Consider the following 17393-nt stretch of genomic DNA (forward strand, 5'->3'; position numbering starts at 1 on the left):
AATTATATTGACAGAGTTAGAGGATGCTGCCTGTTTTAAAAAAAAATCTTTTGAAATGCAGCAATGCCCAGGGGTTATTGTTCTAGGTCACAGCTAGACATTGCACTACAAAACAGCTAACAAAGCCATCCGACAAATCAATACATTTAATTCAAACAGTGAGGTGAATGGCAGTTTCTATTCTCTTATTTAGGAGAGATTGGAAGCCACGTTACATTGTTGTGAAGTCTCACTGTGTCAGCTGTGGCTCACAGGGGTAGTACTCTCACCTTGAGAGTCAGAATTTTGAAAATTTGAGTCCCACTCCAGAGACTTGAGCACATAATCTATTCTAGGCTGTCATTTCTAGTGCTATACTGAGGGAGTGTTGCACTCTAGGAGGTGGCGTCTTTCAGATGAAATGTTAAACTGAGGCCCTGCCTGCCCTCTCACGTGGACATGCATGCCCCTATTTCAAAGAAGAGCCAGGAGCGTTCTCACTGGTGCTCTGGGTAAACATTTATCCCTCAACTAGCATCACTAAAACAGATTATCTGATTGCTGTTTGTGGGACCTTGCCGTGTGCAAATTGACTCCTGTGTTCCCTAAATTACAACACAATTATTATACTTTAGGGATATCGTAAAACGCGTTGGGACGTCCTGAGGTTGAGAAAGGGACATGCTTGTATCTTTTAAAAAAATAATTAGTTATGCAGAATCTAGCCAAAAGAACCATTAGAGTCATGTTACAATTTTATATCATAATTTGTCGGTGAGCTGGATTAGCTAGGCCTCCCTGGTTGAGTATCTGGTTGTTTTATTCTATAGAGATTAGATTGAGGTTAATTTGCCTTTTGGATTACTACGTTTGGTGATAACATAAGCAACAACTTGCTTTTATATTGCATCTCTAACATAGTAAAACTTCTGAGATACTTCACTGGAGCATTAACAAACAGATTTTGACAGCAAGCCACATAAGGAAATATTAGGACAGGTGACCAAAAGCTTGACCAAAGAGGTAGGTAGGTTTTAAAGGGCATCTTAAAGGAGGATAGGGAGGTAGAGAGGTTTAGGGAGAGAATTCCAGAACTGGGCGAACAGGCAACTGAAGGCACAGCCGCCAATGGTGGAGCAATGAAACATCGGCAGCGTGGAAGTGACCAGAATTGGAAGACCGTAGAGATCTCAGAGGGCTGTAGGGTTGGGGTAGATTATAGAGATAGGGAGGAATGAGGCCAGGGATGGATTTGAAAACAAGGATGAGAATTTTAAAGTCGAGGCATTGTTGGACCGAGAGCCATTGTTGTACTGGAGAAACAATAGGGGGAAACCATCTTGTAATCTGCTGTGAAAGTCGATTACTACCCATTAAGTTATCTTTTTTTGACATGTTAGTCATTTTTTGACAATCTCCCATCCACCTTAATTATCTGCCAAAGAAATGATTTATTGCCCATATATTGGAATCAAAACAGGCATACGCATTTATTCTGAAAGTGAAACAGCCACTTTCAACATAGCCCATCACTCAGAAGCTAGTTTAATAATAGTTGTAAAATATAATATGAGTCCTGCTGAATGGCAATGCATTACCCGGTCTTTCTCTTTCAGCTGTTGGTTTACATGTGTCATTTACAGCAGTTTCATTATTCATTCTCGGGATGAGTATCACTGGAAAGGAGTACATTTATTGCCCATCCCTATTACCTTTGAAAAGGTGGTAATGAGCCACATTCTTGGACTGCTGCCATCTGTGTGGTCAATGTTACTTTGTTGTAGCTATTTTGTACAACTTGCTAGGCCATTTCAGAGAGCAGTTAAGAGTCAACCACATTGCTGTGGGCCTGGAGTCACATGTAGGCCGGATCAGGTAAGGGGGGCAGATTTCCTTCCCTGAAGGTCATTAGTGAACCAGATGGGTTTTTTTGGTAATGTGGTGGCTAATGTGGTCACTGTCACTGATGATAGCCTTTTTATTCCAGAATTATTTAACTACGTAAATTCAACTTTCCAAGCTGCCAAAGTGAGATTCGAACTCATGTCTCCAGATCATTAGTCCAGAACTTTAGATCATCAGTGTTACAAATGCATAATTTTGAGGTTAATATGTTGTAGGATTGTAACTTTTGGTTTATAAGGTATTATCCTGGTTCAGGAGACTGTGATTTTAAATGTGGGTTTGATCAAGGAAAGCTTGGTCTGGATAGCTTGTCAGATAGGCATGGCATTGCAGATCAAAGGGGAAGTCCTATTGTGTTGCTAGATGGTGGCGAGAGGTATTCACATCTAAGATTATAGTGGTCTCTCTGAATATTTCTTGAGAAGGCTGGCTGTCTGCCAGCATCTTGCGTGAGGGTTTGACATTAAGGTGTAAACTGAGGGGTTAAGTTATTCATGTAGTTTCCCCAGATCAAAAAAAAGGTTTGAAGGCACCTGGTAAACAAAGGAAGGGTTTAAAGTTTCCCTATACTTTTCAGATCAAAGGACAGGTTTAAAGTTAAAGGTAATGAATTTGTATTTCTATCTGAAAATAGACCATTTGTGTCACATGGGCCGTGGGGGGTGGTAGGGTAGGAAGCTTTTTTTTGTTTTGGTATATCTTGGTTGTACTGGTCAGTCTGTGCCGGAGTAATTTGGAGATGGCAGAGTGACACTCTGTCATAAGCAAGGGCAAGGAACAGGAACCAGGGGTGTTTCTGATTTAGAGTCACTACACAAGAATGTGAGTGAAGTCCATGTTCAGGCTAGTGAAATCCAAAGTCATGAGGTGTTGAAGTGGGGCCGGAGGATTCACCTAGCCAGATACTAGTGGGAAAATCCCTAAGAAACACCTGGCCTTGGAAGATAACCGGGAAACGAAGGAGAATCAGAGTGAATTCCTGGTTTGGTTCCAGGAGAATTGAATAATCTCAAGTAAATGTAACGTAAAAAAGCTGATCTCAGTTGAAATTAAAAGCAGAACAGGGAGAGTTCTATTCAGGATTTTGGTGTATACGTGCTTACGAGATATAAGGTTAAATTAATTAAATTAAATTAAATTATTTTTCTTTTGAAAGTAAAGATTTTTCCCTTTAAAACTTGAAGGCCCAGGTTTTCACTTCCGGTTCGGGTGTGCAGAGACCGGAGGATTCCCAGCTCTGCAAACCTGACCTTTAAAAATGGCTGCCCACAGGTCAAATTTTCATTCCGTGGGGATGGACTGGATTGGAAGTTGGGTCCACCACCCTTGGAGCAAGTATGGAGGCTGCTGGGTGCAGAGGCAGACTAGCCAGAAGGCCTGCCGCTGTGCCCTGGCACTGTGTTGAAATAAATTTTTAAAAAAGAATAAAACAAGAAACAGCCCACCAGCCCTCACTCCCCACACACTTGCCATGCCCCATCCATGCCAACTTATGCCACATTATGCTCCCCACATCCCATGGCTTCTCATACCACCATGCCAACCCATGACCCTCTGTCCACCCCTGCTTGGTCCCTCATACCCATATGCCAACCTATGTCTTCTAACCACCCCTCCATGGCCCCTCATACCACCTATGTCCCCACATCCTCATGGCCTTTCATAGCACCTCTGCCAACTTAGTGCTAACCCATACCCCCACTCACCATCCTTTCCTTTTACCCCCTCCATGCCAACTCAACTAGTATCCTTTGATAACTCCTGCACAGCTTTGAATATTTTGACAGTTCTTTGACAGATTGACAGTTCTTTGACCGCTGGCTAGCTCCTTTGTATTTATGTACTTTTTATGTACAATCATGCTCACTTTTAACAATCCCAAGGGGTGCCTTGCCTCTTCCAAAGGTGTCCCAGGACCATATCCAAAGGGGTACCATACCTCTCCAAAGGGGTACCCTGGCTGTCCAAATAAATCCACCAAGCTCAGACCTCCTCTTAGCTGCTCTAATCTGCACACTCTGGGTTTCACACTCCTGGCCTACCAAAATCCCACTTCAGTGGAGGCAGCTGGTGAGTTAAATGGCCAGCTGCTTCCGCAAACTGCGCGTGCACAAACCCGGGCCCTGCGATAATGGAACATGTCGTGTTCTGGGGCAGGACTTAGAATTTTTGGCCATTTCCAGGATTTTCACCACGATGGAGAGCCTCTCCGTCATCTGGGCTGAAATCTTTTTATGTGGTTGTTTCAGTTCATAACTGGGAATTCAAATTTCTTTCTAAAAGTTACTGGTCTCTACCAAGATCGTAACAATCAGTTCCAATAATGGCGATGCTACCGTTCTGTATAACATGTTTTATTTATCCAGTTATTTTTATTGTCTCTTCTGTTTAATTTTCCCTCCCATCTTCATGCCCTTCCTTTACTGACAGGACAGATTGTTATTTCCCAGCAGCCCTGTTTAATAATTTATATGAATAAAATAAATATAATTATATATAAATATAATCTATATAAATATAATCTATATAAATAAATGCTATGACTACAAAAGTATGTCAGAGGCTGGGAATTATGCGGGCATTAACTCTACTCCTGGGTGGAATTTAATGCCCCCCGCTGCCCACCCCCACTCCGAGGAGAGTTCGGAGGCGAGGGGTGGGCTGTTTGATCGGGCTAGAGGGTGTGGGATGGGGACCCCGCCGCTTTCTCAATTCCCTCCGAGCAAGCTCCGGGTGGAAAGGGTGGAGGGCAGTCTTCCCTCCCGGAGGCCAATTTAAGCCCTTAAGCAGCCACTTAAATTGGTGTCCTCTTGGTTCTTGACCCTTCCTCCAATGGGAACAGTTATTGCTTCTTCCTGTCTAGATTGAACAATTTCCATCTCTCTTCTTTGAAGTCACACCCCAGGTGGTCACTGGGGATTCCTTTGGTGCTGGTCATGATGCTTTCAACATTTCAGGTTTCTGAACCATTCTGCTCAGGTTTTACAGCAGGCACAATCAGCCCTGCCCAATCACCATGGCCAATTTTCTTGATTGTGCCGAGACACCATGCGAACTAATTCTTCCGGTATCCTTTCCTTTGGAGTTTAGGTTGTCACCTGGCCTCCTTCACATTAAGGTGAACCTGGATACCCCTTTTGATGTACCAAGTTTCAGACTGAATAAGGATTTGTGCATTTCCATAAATACATCCACCAGACTTTGGTGATCTCCGAAATACTAGCCCAGTTTAACTTAAGTTTACAAAACCAATCTTGGTCCAACAATCAGAAAGAAGGACTTGCATTTATGTAATGCCTTTCACATCGTTGGGACGTCTCAAAGCGCTTTACAGCCAATGAAGTGCTTTTGAAGTACAGTCACTGTTCAGTACAGGAGTTGCTTTGTTAACCCGTCCTGCCACTTTCAAAGATTGTGCACAAACATCCTAGGTCTCGCTCTTCTCATATCCCTTTTAAAACTGCACCCCACCTCTCTTATTTTTCAAATAAATTGAATATGATTTCTTTTTAAATGCCTCTATGACTTCTCTCCCATGAGTTGCTCACAGAAGGGTCTGAGAGATTCGCCTCCAATTCCTAGAGACACCAGGAGGACGCTGGAGAGTTGGCAACCCTACAACCCCATGTTGCAACGCAACTTCCCTTTGTTCCCGCTTCGGGCTGGAGCCCGAGCACTTCTGGACATTGCTACTCCTGCTGAGCCAACTCCGCCCACCCACCCAACCTCATTGCTCCCAAAACCCAGACAAGGCCCCAAGGATATTCAGGGCTAAGTGACTTCAGGATAGATGGGAAGAAAATTGATGCTGAGAGGGGTTTAACCTACCATTTCTGACACTCAGCAGCTGCTCAGGTTGCCATCTACTGGTAAATGTGGTCTAAATTTCTTGTGACTGCAGTCGGTTCTAAGCTGTGCAGTCAATGGTCATTTTATGATGGCGCTTTTTACTGTCAAAACCCAACATCTTTTTCAAACTAGGATTAAGAGCCTCACTCAATGGCTCTGTACAAGAAAGATCTCAGCTCCAAGCTGAACTAGTTAAACTCACTCAGGGTGGAAGTTAATGTCATTGAATTGGTCTCAGCAAACATGGAATTTACAGCATAGAAAAAGGCTGTTTGGTTTAACTGGTCCATGTCAGTGTATTTATGCTTCACATGAGTCCCCTCCCACCCTACTGACTTCATCTTACCTCATCAGCATGTTGTTCTATTCCATTTTCCTTCATGTGTTTATCCAGCTTCCTCCTAAATACATCTGTGGTGATCACCTCAACTGCTCACTATTCTCACCACTCTCAGGAGAAGCTCCTCCTGAAGTTACTGTTGGATTTATTTGTCACCATTTTATATTTATGGACTCTAGTTTTGGACTAGCCCACAAGTGGAAAATCTACGCCTATTCTATCAAACCCTTAAGTAATTTTAAAGACATTTATCAGGTCACCCCTCAATCTCCTCTTGACTAGAGAAAAGTACCTCAATCTGTTTTGTTATATTCCCTTAATCTTGCTCTTGCTTGAATCCAGTTGTTGATGCTAATTATCCTGGTTGCTGGGTGCAGTGTGTGAGACTGGAGTGAGTTTTCACTCAGATAGGGATTCCTGTTTGCAGTATGTAGTATCTTAAATCACTTCCATTAGCAATTGGCCTGTGGGAACTGGTTCAGGGAAGGGAGAGGGGCACAGGGTGATGCCGGGTTGGGGTGACTATGGTGATATTGAATGGTTGAGAGAAAGAAATAATAGCTGAGAAAAAGGGCAAATGGATGATGGAGAAGGCTGTAAGGAATGAGAATGGGGGAAAATCGGGCCACTTAATGAAGTTAAAAACAAAAAACTACTGCGGATGCTGGAAATCCAAAACAAAAACAGAATTACCTGGAAAAACTCAGCAGGTCTGGCAGCATTGGTGGAGAAGAAAAGAGTCGACGTTTCGAGTCCACATGACCCTTCAAGCCAGACCTGCTGAGTTTTTCCAGGTAATTCCACTTAATGAAGTGTTAAGTATTTGGATGCTGTGTCGGCTGTTAGTGCTTAGGTTGGCACTTTTGGATTTGAGAGGGAAAAGATTTCCAGGGTTATGCTGATAGGTCCACTGATCCTTGTTGGACATTCTTGTGCGGGTGTCAGGATGGGGATTGGAGTCTAATGGCCCCGCTCCTTCTCATCCCGCAGTTGTGTACCAGCGGCACTGACTTCTAAAGGAAGAAAGGTAACTTCAACCACAACAACAACAACAGCTTGCATTCAGAGTCAGGCATATTGATTGAAGTCAGGTGTATCCAATACACAGTGATCAGAACCAGGAACTCTACTGATCTCCCCCACTCCCTAATCCAGCTGCATCGAGGCACTGTCGCATTCCTATTGGCGCCCAACTCAGTTCAGCTGACTCAGGACAGAAAGGGACTGGAACTTGGAGCAATGCTTTGTTAGTACTGCTCCCTATCATGGTTATTTCTCTGAGTTATTGGACAAGCTAGGAAAATTATTTTAATAAATATGATTTGAATTACTAAAATGATTACTCTTATTTTCTTTTTTATAGAAAGGTGAAAAAAATCCCCAACTTTAAAGACGCTGTCAGTTTTATTGGCAGGATGTATTCAAATGCAGAAGCAGCCACTGGCTGTTAATATGTTGCCAGCTTTTTAACACGCCCTTTTTGTGTTAATTTTGAAGGCGGATTACAAGTCATGCATAGAAATCAGAAAAGATAAGCAAACAAAGGTTGGCAAAATGTAAACAGGGAGCACAATCCCTAATCACCAGCACAAAACCCACATACAGAGTACAAACAAAAAAATGCTTGAAAGACTCAGCAGGCCAGGCAGCACCTGAGAAGAGAGAAGCAGAGTTAGCGTTTTGGGTCGCGATGACATTACAGCAGAACTCAACCTGAAACGGTGGGTGGGATTTTCCAGCCCCGACACCGGTGGGCACCCTCATGTTAAAATGACGCTCCAAATTTTCCCGTCCTGCCCGCGACAATGCCTGCCGGTGTTGGGGCCGGAAAATCCCGCCTGTTAACTCTGTTTTTCTCTCTCCACAGACGTTGCCTGACCTGCTGAGTGTTTCCAGCATTTTTGTTTTTAGTTCAGATTTCCAGCATCCAAGGTGTTTATCTGGAGGCTGAATGACATGAAGGTTGAATGATGAGTGTGGCTCATTGGGCTTTTCTTCAGTCTGGCCTAATATTTATTAGTGTATACAACAACAACTTATGTAGGGCCTCTAAAGTAGTAAATATCCCAAAGTACTTCAGAGGAGTGTTATCAAACTCAATATGACACTGAGCCACATAAGGAGATATTAGGACATGTGACCAAAAGCTTGAGCGAAGAGAGAGCTTTTAAGCAGCTTCTTAAAGCAAGGGAGCGGGAGGGGGAGAGGTTTAGGGAGGGAATTCTAGAACTTAGGGCTGCCAATAGTGGAGTGATGAAAATTGAAGATGCACAAGAGGCCAGAATTGGAGATGGGCAGAGATCTCAGAGGATTATAGAGCTGGAGGAGGTTACAGGGACAGGGAGGGACATATGACTTGGTGCCAAATTTTGTTTGATAACGTTACTGTGAAATGACTTGGGGAATTTCTACTGCATTAAAGGAAGGACAAGAAATGCAAGTTGTCATTGTTATTATCCGTTGGTTCCAAGGCAGTATTGGCAAATGCTTTTGAACAAATTACCTATTCCTGCTTTACTTCATATATTGCATGGAATGGGGGACCAAGGAAAAACGGCAAAAATATCTTTAAAGTGGAAGTAACTTAACCAGTGGCGTAATGTGCTGACAAAAGTGGTCCAACCTTTGAACCTCCCAGTACAAGCACAAGAATGTCAATAAAGTTTGATGTATCAATGTCCATACATAATCACAATGCGTAATGGCCTCAAAAATACATATTTCGCTGTAAAGTCTCTAAAAGGAACTCTCCCCACAAAAGAAAAATTATTTCAATCAAGGTCCCTCTCTCAATTGAAAGTATGAATCTGTAATACTCATAAAGCAGCATTGTCAATTGTAAATGTTACACCTGCACTTTTGCAAGTCGCCCGCCCATTATCCAGCTTGGATAAACTGAGCTGAGCAAAACTGGTTTATTTGGTCGGGAGGAGGCTGTAAAATGCTGGAAGGACAAAGCAAAGCTGTAATGGGGGTTTCCATGGCTCATGGATTTAATTGTTTCAGCTCTAAATCAGTGGAATTAATTCACATTACAGCGTGTGGAGAATCCGACAAATATCTTGCTGACCCTGATGAGAGTGACTAATGGTAATTTAGCAACACCGTCTTTTGCATTAATACAGGTGATTTGTACAGGTGTTTAGTGCGTAATAATAGATTAAAACGCTAAAGCACTTTTTTTAGTCAATAGAAGTAATGTAAGCAATAAGTGGAGCAGAAACAGGTCTTTACAACACAGTCAGTATTTCTCTGGATCAGGAATTTGATGACATTTTCCAATAGTATTTACTATTTTTTTCTCGCAAGTAATGCTGCAGTTGGAAAACACTTTGCTATTATTTATAAGACAAAGTGGATAATTAATTTTTTTGTTCATATGTTGCACTTGCATTTGCTGCGTACAGCCATCCACCGAGAAACTGCTCTCTTACTCTCACGCACTGTTTACTATAACAATAAAGCAACTATAATGCTGCACTTACCTGACTGTTGCAAGTGGAAGAGGTAATACGAGGAGCTGGTCACGCTCAGATTCTGGTTTAACTCCAGGGTATTTTGTCTGGTTGTGAACCCACCCGTGTTCAGAAATAGTTCTCTTCCTGTTCAGCATCGAAACTGGAATGACATGCAGGTGACTCACAACAACTTCCTCTGTGAATCACCAGGGTTTCATTAGGTAATGCAGCCAACAGGTAGATTGCACCAATAATCAGCAGCACTCTGCAGGATGAGGCTGAACCATTCACGCTGAACTATTGCTGATACTGTAGTTGCAACGTTGGACTTTCCAATGGACACATGATGCATCCCTTCTGTAACTCTTTCACTACTTCAGTCAATAACCCTGTAATCTCATTAGTTGCCATGAAAGCTTGCTGAGAACACAGGACTACCTTTTTTGCTGTCCCACTCGCTACTAAATTATTTGCAGTTATATTTCCCTAGTGCATTATACACATTGTAAAAATAGTGGCAATCTAAATGATGGTCCAGAAACTCCTGGAAAAGTAATGGCATGTTTAATTGTGCCCATAAGAATTGCTTTTTCTTGTTCATTTACGGGATGTGGGCGTCGCTGGCCGGGCCAGCACTTATTGCCCATCCCTAATTGCCCTTGAGAAGGTGGTGGTGAGCTGCTTTCTTGAACCGCTGCAGTCCATGTGGTGTAAGTACACCCACAGTCCTGTTAGGGAGGGAGTTCCAGGGTTTTGACCCAGCGACAGTGAAGGTACGGCAATATGGTCCAAGTCAGGATGGTGAGTGACTTGGAGGGGAACTTGCAGGTGGTAGTGTTCCCATGCGTCTGCTACCCTTGTCCTTCTAGGTGGTCGAGGTAGAGGCCGGTGTTTTATGATGCTTCATTGTTAGTCTTGCAAAAATGTAACTCGCTCTCAACCTCCCTGTGAGTTTCCTGAAGTTGCTGTATTTGCTCCATTCTAAGAATGTATCTCTCTGCAGATATTTAGGGCTGCTACCTCATGTTGTTGGAACCCTGTCAATGACATGGTTTCCTGTCCTGACTTAAAACTCAGCCTTGCAGGCCCAGAAAGTGAATAATTGAAACTGTGGAGTCTCCTTTCTGTAAACAGTAAATTGTTCCTAGAGTTTTTTCAAATAAAATATTACTTTTACTTTCTCTTTATTGTCTCTTTCTATATCTGATTTGACCCTAATTTACCCTATTTCCTTCTCCGTTGTTCCTCTGTTTCTTTCTATATCCTAAATCTCATTGGTTAAGGAAATTGTCCAATGGACCCACCCATTGAGGAGGTCCCAGGTTCTCTGTTGACTGTTACCAATTTGCATTTGCAGCAATTTGTGGAGAATAAAAATGTGATCTTAAGGGTGAGTAACAATGTCCTAATTCATTGCGCTCACCATGCAATTTATCCCCACTCCTGCAAATTTATCCATCAGTTGAGGAGTTTTTAGCCATTGCTCATAAAGGTTAGGCATCGCTTTATGCTAGAGAGAGAGAGACAATTGGTTATATATAGCTTGAGAGGCACCACTCTGTCAGCCTGGGGCAGGGTGTGGAGGCAAGCCTCCAGCAGCTACCACAGCTAACAAGGGGATTGAACCTGTGTTGCTGGTGTCATTTTGCATCACACTCTAGCCATTTGGTCAATTGAGCTAACCAACGCCCCACCTCCATCAGTTTCAGCCCACCCAAAGTGAGACAATTTGCAAACACTGTGGGTATGCAGGAGCAGACCAAAGGGCTGGAACTGTCAAAGACAACAGGTCTGGCAAGCGACAAAGTGCTTTAAAAATGGGGATAAAGATTTTATCCATTAACGTGCATAGCGTTAAATCTACTACACAATGTGTTGCGACCTTGGATTACCTTGCCAAGGTCAAAGCGGACCTACTGTTTCTGCAGGAGTGTGCGATGCCGCACCTCAGCTCCTACAGGCAATGGTCACGATGGTGCCATAGAGTCATAGAGTTCTACAGCACAGAAAAAGGCCCTTTGGCCCATCAAGTCTGCGCCGTTCAAACAAGTACCTAACTATTCCAATCCCATTTTCCAGCACTAGGCCCATAGCCTTGTATGCTATGGCATCGCGTGCACATCCAAATACTTCTTAAATGTTATAAGGGTTTCTGCCTCTACCGCCCTTTCAGACAGTGAGTTCCAGACTCCCACCACCCTCTGGGTGAAAAAATTCTTCCTCACATCCCCTCTAAACCTCCTGCCCCTTAACTTAAATCTATGTCCCCTGGTTATTGATTCCTCTACCAAGGGGAAAAATTCCTTTCTGTCTATCCCATCTATGCCCCTCATAATTTTATACACCTCAATCATGTCCCTCCTCAATCTCCTCTGCTCCAGGGAAAATAACCCCAGTCTATCCAATCTCTCCTCATAACTAAAACTCTCCAGCCCAGGCAACCTCCTGGTAAATCTCCTCTGCACTCTCTCTAGTGCAATCACATCCTTCCTATAATGGTGGTCCCATAGGCTATCGATCTGGTCGGATGGAAACGATTCACGTTCCTCCAGCCTGGGTATTCTGCTGTGGGGAGGCCACTTCACCATCTCCGAGGTTAAGGAGGTGGTGGGCGGGCCCCTCCTCGTAGCAGACGTATTTTACAAGAATGCTCTGCCCTGGTTAATTAACATGTATACCCCGGCTCAAAACAGTGAGTGGCTGGCAGTCCTTCAGCAGCTCCCACTGCTGCTGGTGACTTCCAGGCCGGTCATTCTGGGCAGTGACTGTAACTGCATCATCGATGTGGCTGGACGATCCGGCAGGGCCGACAGCAGATTGGACGCTACGTCCAGACTCCTGATGGAAAAAGTAAAGGATGCCAAGCTGCACGATGTCTTCAGCAACCCTGTAGACGGAGCGCAGCGTAGATACACCTGGTCGCACCGGGGTCCATCCGTTCCAGGAGAGACTTCCTATTTGCGTCCCGAGTGTTCACAGTCAAGCCGGTGTTCTTCTCTGACCACTGCCTCCTACTGGCTGACTATCACTTACAGGAAGACCAGAGGGTTGACAGACGTCATGGAAGTTGAATGTGCAACTACTGACCCCAGAGAACACTGAGGAACTTAAGAGGGATTACAAAGGTTGAAGAACTGTGAAACCCCTCTTTGAGTCCCTGACACACTGGTGGGAAGCGATCAAGGAAAACATCAAGAGGTTTTTCACCCTCAAAGGCATCCAGAAAGCTAGAAAGGAAGAGAGGGAAATGTTCCGACTCCAGAAAAACATGCAGAATCTGCCCTGGCTGCAGTCAATAGGCGTCGATGTCAAGGAGGAACTCCAAGAGGTGAAGAGCCAACAAGCCTCGCTCTTTGCCTCGGAGGCCTCCAAGATCATCTTCCGGTCCAGAGTCTGCTCCGTGGAGCAGATGAGATGTGCTCACGTTTCTTCTTCCAAAAGGTACACAGAGAGAGCTCTGTGATCAGCAGCCTGAAGGAAGAAGTCGACTCAGTAAAGTCATCACAGTCCAACATTTTGAGGATCAGCAAATCCGTTTATGCTGGATTGTACGATGTGAAGCCCACAGACAGCATGACCTCCCAGTCCTTCCTGTCCTCTATCACGGAGGTCTTAGACGACAGTACACGGGAGAGTCTGGACAAACTGCTAACTCCTGATGAACTGACTAAGGCCCTTGAGTCCTTCGAGAAGAGTAAAACTCCCCGAAGCGACAGCTTACCGGCTGAGTTGTATTCGACTCTGTGGGACTGGATAGGCCCAGACCTGCTAGAAGTGTACGAGAGTATGCTCCTGGCCGGCAGCATGTCAGAGTCCATGAGGAAAGGCATCATCACCCTCATCTACAAGCAGAAGGGGGAAAGGGAGGAAATTAGAAATTGGCGACCCATTTCACTGTTGAATGTGGACTATAAGATTCTACAGGCAATGGTCACCATGGTGTCATAGAGTCATAGAGGTCTACAGCACAGAAAAAGGCCAATTGGGTCAGGTCTGCTCTGGGTTGTACCCGGCAGGAAGATCTCTGACAGCCTCGCGCTACTCAGGGATACGATTGCCTATGTACGGATAGGAGTGTGGATACCTGCCTCATCAGCCTGGATCAGGTGAAGGCCTTTGACAGAGTATCGCACACCTACATGGTGGAGGTGCTCTCCAAAATGGGGTTGGGGAGGGAATCCGCAACTGGATCCAACAGCCCTACACAAGCATCTGTAGCGCAGTTTCAATCAATGGGTGGGAATCAGAAAGCTTTCCAACTAAATCTGGAGTCAGGCAGGGCTGCCCTCTCTCCCATGTCCTGTTTGTGTCTTGCATAGAACCCTTTGCTGAGTCCATCAGGAAGGATCCGGGCATAAGAGGAGTGACGATGCCAGGCAGTGGAGGTACTCAGGTCAAAGCCTCCCTGTACATGGACGATGTCGCCGTCTTCTGCTCGGATCCGCTGTCGGTGCGCAGACTGATCCACATCTGCAAGCAGTTCAAACTGGCCTCAGGAGCCAAGGTAAATCATGGGAAGAGCGAGGCCATGTTCTTTGGGAACTGGGCTGACTGATCCTTCATCCCCTTCACCGTCAGTTCAGACGGCCTGAAGGTCCTGGGGATATGGTTCGGAGGGACTAGAATGCATTAGAAACTGGAAGGAGCGAATGGCTTTGGTGAAAAGAGAACTGGTCATCGGGTGTGAGGCACTCTCGCTGTTGCTGTATGTGGTGCAGGTCTGGCCCATTCCACACTCCTGAGCGATGGCGATCACCTGAGCCATCTTTCACTTTATTTGGAGGTCGAAAATAGATCGCGTTCGTAGGGATGTACGATGTACAAGCCTCTAGATAAAGAGGGAAAAAACGTGCCCAACATCGCCCTCATACTGATGGCCACCTTCATGTGTGTGGCTGCATCAAGCTGTGCGTAGGCCCTCGGTACACAAACACCAAATGTCACTACGTGCTGAGGTTCTACCTGTCCCCGGTGTTGCGAAGGATGGGTCTGGCCACGCTGCCGCGGAACGCTCCAAGTAGTTGGACCGTGCCGTACCACCTGTCCCTCGTGGAAAAATTTATGCAGAGAAACACCTTTGACCACAAGTCCATCAGGCAGTGGTCGGCACGTAACACCCTAGAGGCCCTGAGGGAAAAGGAGATGGTGGAACCTGTCGGATGGTTCCCCAAGCAGACTGTCAAAGTCATTTGGCAGAATGCCTCATCACCAGAGCTTTCCAACAAGCACCAAGATGTAGCTTGGCTGGTGGTGAGAAAGGCCGTCTCCATCAGGTCCTTCCTACACGCCAAGAGTCTCAACCCCTCGAGGTGGCTGTGGTGGGGAAGAGACCATTGTTCACCTCCTTGTGGAATGTGCCTTTGCAAAGAAAGTCTGGAGAGAGATGCATTGGTTTCTGTCGAGTTTCATCCCGAGCAGTGCTGTGACACAGGACTCTGTGCTCTACGGGCTGTTCCCAGGGACACACACCGAGACAAACATCAGCTGCAGCTGGAGGATCATCAACTCGGTGAAAGATGCTCTTTGGTCTGCCCGAAACTTGTTGGTCTTCCAGTGCAAAGAGTTGTCCCCGACCGAGTGTTGCAGACTGGCATATTCCAAGGTCCAGGACTACGTGCTGAGTGACGCACTAAAGCTTGGGGCAGCCGCCGCAAAAGGGAAAAGTCACTGTCTAAGGCCTTTCAGCCATAGTGCACCGAGCGGCTGGGAATTGTTTAGACCCCTTGAGTTGTATGACTCACATTGAATGTTTGCAGTGAATATTACATGTAACACAATTGTATTGAAGCACCTCAGAGTGCAACATAATCTATGTTGAAACTTGAATACCATTGCACTGTCTGACTGACTGTAATGACCATGTTGAAATGTCTGTAATGTTCATTAATTGTATTGAAGCACTGTGTGATCTATGTGGAAAACTGGAATATGATTGCACTGTTCGTGATGGCCATTTTGAAATGTTTTGTAATGTTCTTTCAGATATTTTATGAATAAAGTATATTTTTCCACAAAAAAAGTAGTGAATATCATTAAAATATAAATCTGAGATGGAAAATGGCACCAACAGGTTAGAGTCATTGTCTTCATCATGTCAACAACTGCAGTGCAGTCGAAATGAAGGATGTGAACCAGCTTCAATTTCAGTAAACTCAGCAGGTTTATGGAGTTCATCTTTCTTTCTCAAGAACAGTATAAACTATTTTTTCATTTTGTCTATAAAATAAGTTATAGACCGCTGGTCCAGTTATTGAATAACCTTCACTTGCCTTCTAAAATTTTCATCAAGGCATATATTTACCCAATTTATTGGGGGACCAATTCCCCAAGGATACATAGAATTTACAGCACAGAAACAGGCCATTCAGCCCAACAGGTCTATGCCAGTGTTTATGCTCCATATGAACCGAAACCCAACCTATGTCATCTCACCCCACTAGTATAGGTGGTGAACCCCTGCAGACATTGTGGAACTGGGCGTGTCACAGTTACAATTTTTGGGCTTGCTCCGGACATTGGGATGGATTGTAACTTGGGAGTGGGCTCCCGGTGGGAGTATCCCGCCCACCATGGAGCCATGGTGTTTGTGGCAATGAATCTCAGTTAAATGATGCCAGGTCACTTCCCAAATAGGGAGGGAAAGAGGGGCCAAATAAATTGCCAGCGGGGAAAAATTGGTAGCCATCTGATTGCTACCAGTTGAGAGGACGGAAGGGGATTCAAGTGGATCTTGGATGAGGAGTCAGGAAGGAGGTGATGGAAGAATATCGCTAAGTTTTCCCATTAGTTTTGGGTGGAATCATCTCAGAAATTGGCAAAGTCCGATATCGGGCGGGGAAAGCCGCGTTTGACCTGCCGACAGCAATGGCGACGTTTTCCACCATATCATGCAGCACTTTGTTAAAAAATGCAAAAGCACAGGTTTCACATCGGATCGCTGGCGGGCCTGCCTCTGATTCACCTGCCCCTCCGTTACCTCAGGCCTTCAATAATCCAGGCGCCATATTTAAGGGGCGCCCCTGCACGAAGCTAGCATTCTCTAAGGGATCGAAAGCCTCTGGAAAATCGTGGCTGCCAAGAGTGGTCATCTTTGACATCAGCCCGGCCGTTTTCTTCCAATCCCCCACTCCCCCCCGCAACCTAACCGCATGGGTTTGTGCTCAAATTTCAGTCAGTGCTGACATGACCCCACCCCCGGCACTGTTGCACTTGCCCCGAGGTTCCCTTCACCCCCTTCCCCCTTTGCACTGTTGCCCTTGCCCTGGCACAAGCCAGCCACGAAGAAGCTGCTTTGGAGATTTGCCTGTTTCCCCCTCCACGACCCACGAATCTGCAGAGCCGCTGGGATCATCGTGAGTGCTGCGCCAAGTTCTGTGCATTCACCTCCGAGCTTCCCTCGAAGCTGAAGTTGCCAGGTGCACGCCTTTTAAAGGCAGTTGTAAATCATGTCGACGTGGGGTTTAAATTTGACTTGGGGTGGGGGGGATGGTTCCAGCGCGTGGCCACAATAATGAGATGCAAATTTATTAAAATTAAGTTTCTGTTGTTCGACAGCAGGAAACGCGACCCACCATTGACGGAGGGAGGGGACAATCGCGCCCTGGATTTATCGGAAAACGCGACTACAGCCTTCACATGAGATTCTCCGATTCTGCCACCGAACACGCCCATCACGATCGAGCGCAGAAAATCCTGGCCTTTATTTCTAACACAGATACATCGTGGTGTAGATAGAATTGGTTTAAATGGCATTCTCAAAAAGCTTATCCTTTCCCATCAAAGATGCCAATAACGTTAGACAAGGATGAATTTCAGGACCAAGGGTATAGTGTTCCAAAAGCATGCACATAAGCTAGGTGGAG

At 45.2% G+C, this 17393-nt stretch overlaps 2 protein-coding genes across 4 annotated transcripts in view; both read right to left on the reverse strand.

Annotated features, from left to right (window-relative positions):
- Window positions 1-9693, reverse strand: part of LOC144668132 (tight junction protein 2-like) — a 113219-nt gene extending 103526 nt beyond the window's left edge. Inside the window, exon 1 of the mRNA XM_078529912.1 lies at window positions 9559-9693. The gene's annotated coding sequence lies outside the window, so the exon portion shown is untranslated. The remainder of the gene's footprint in view (window positions 1-9558) is intronic.
- LOC144668223 (phosphatidylinositol 4-phosphate 5-kinase type-1 beta-like) overlaps window positions 1-17393 on the reverse strand; it is a 387051-nt gene that overhangs the window by 180949 nt on the left and 188709 nt on the right. The window lies entirely within an intron of this gene.

The sequence above is a fragment of the Cetorhinus maximus genome, chromosome 2 (assembly GCF_964194155.1).
Source record: "Cetorhinus maximus chromosome 2, sCetMax3.hap1.1, whole genome shotgun sequence".
Classification (NCBI taxonomy): domain Eukaryota; kingdom Metazoa; phylum Chordata; class Chondrichthyes; order Lamniformes; family Cetorhinidae; genus Cetorhinus; species Cetorhinus maximus.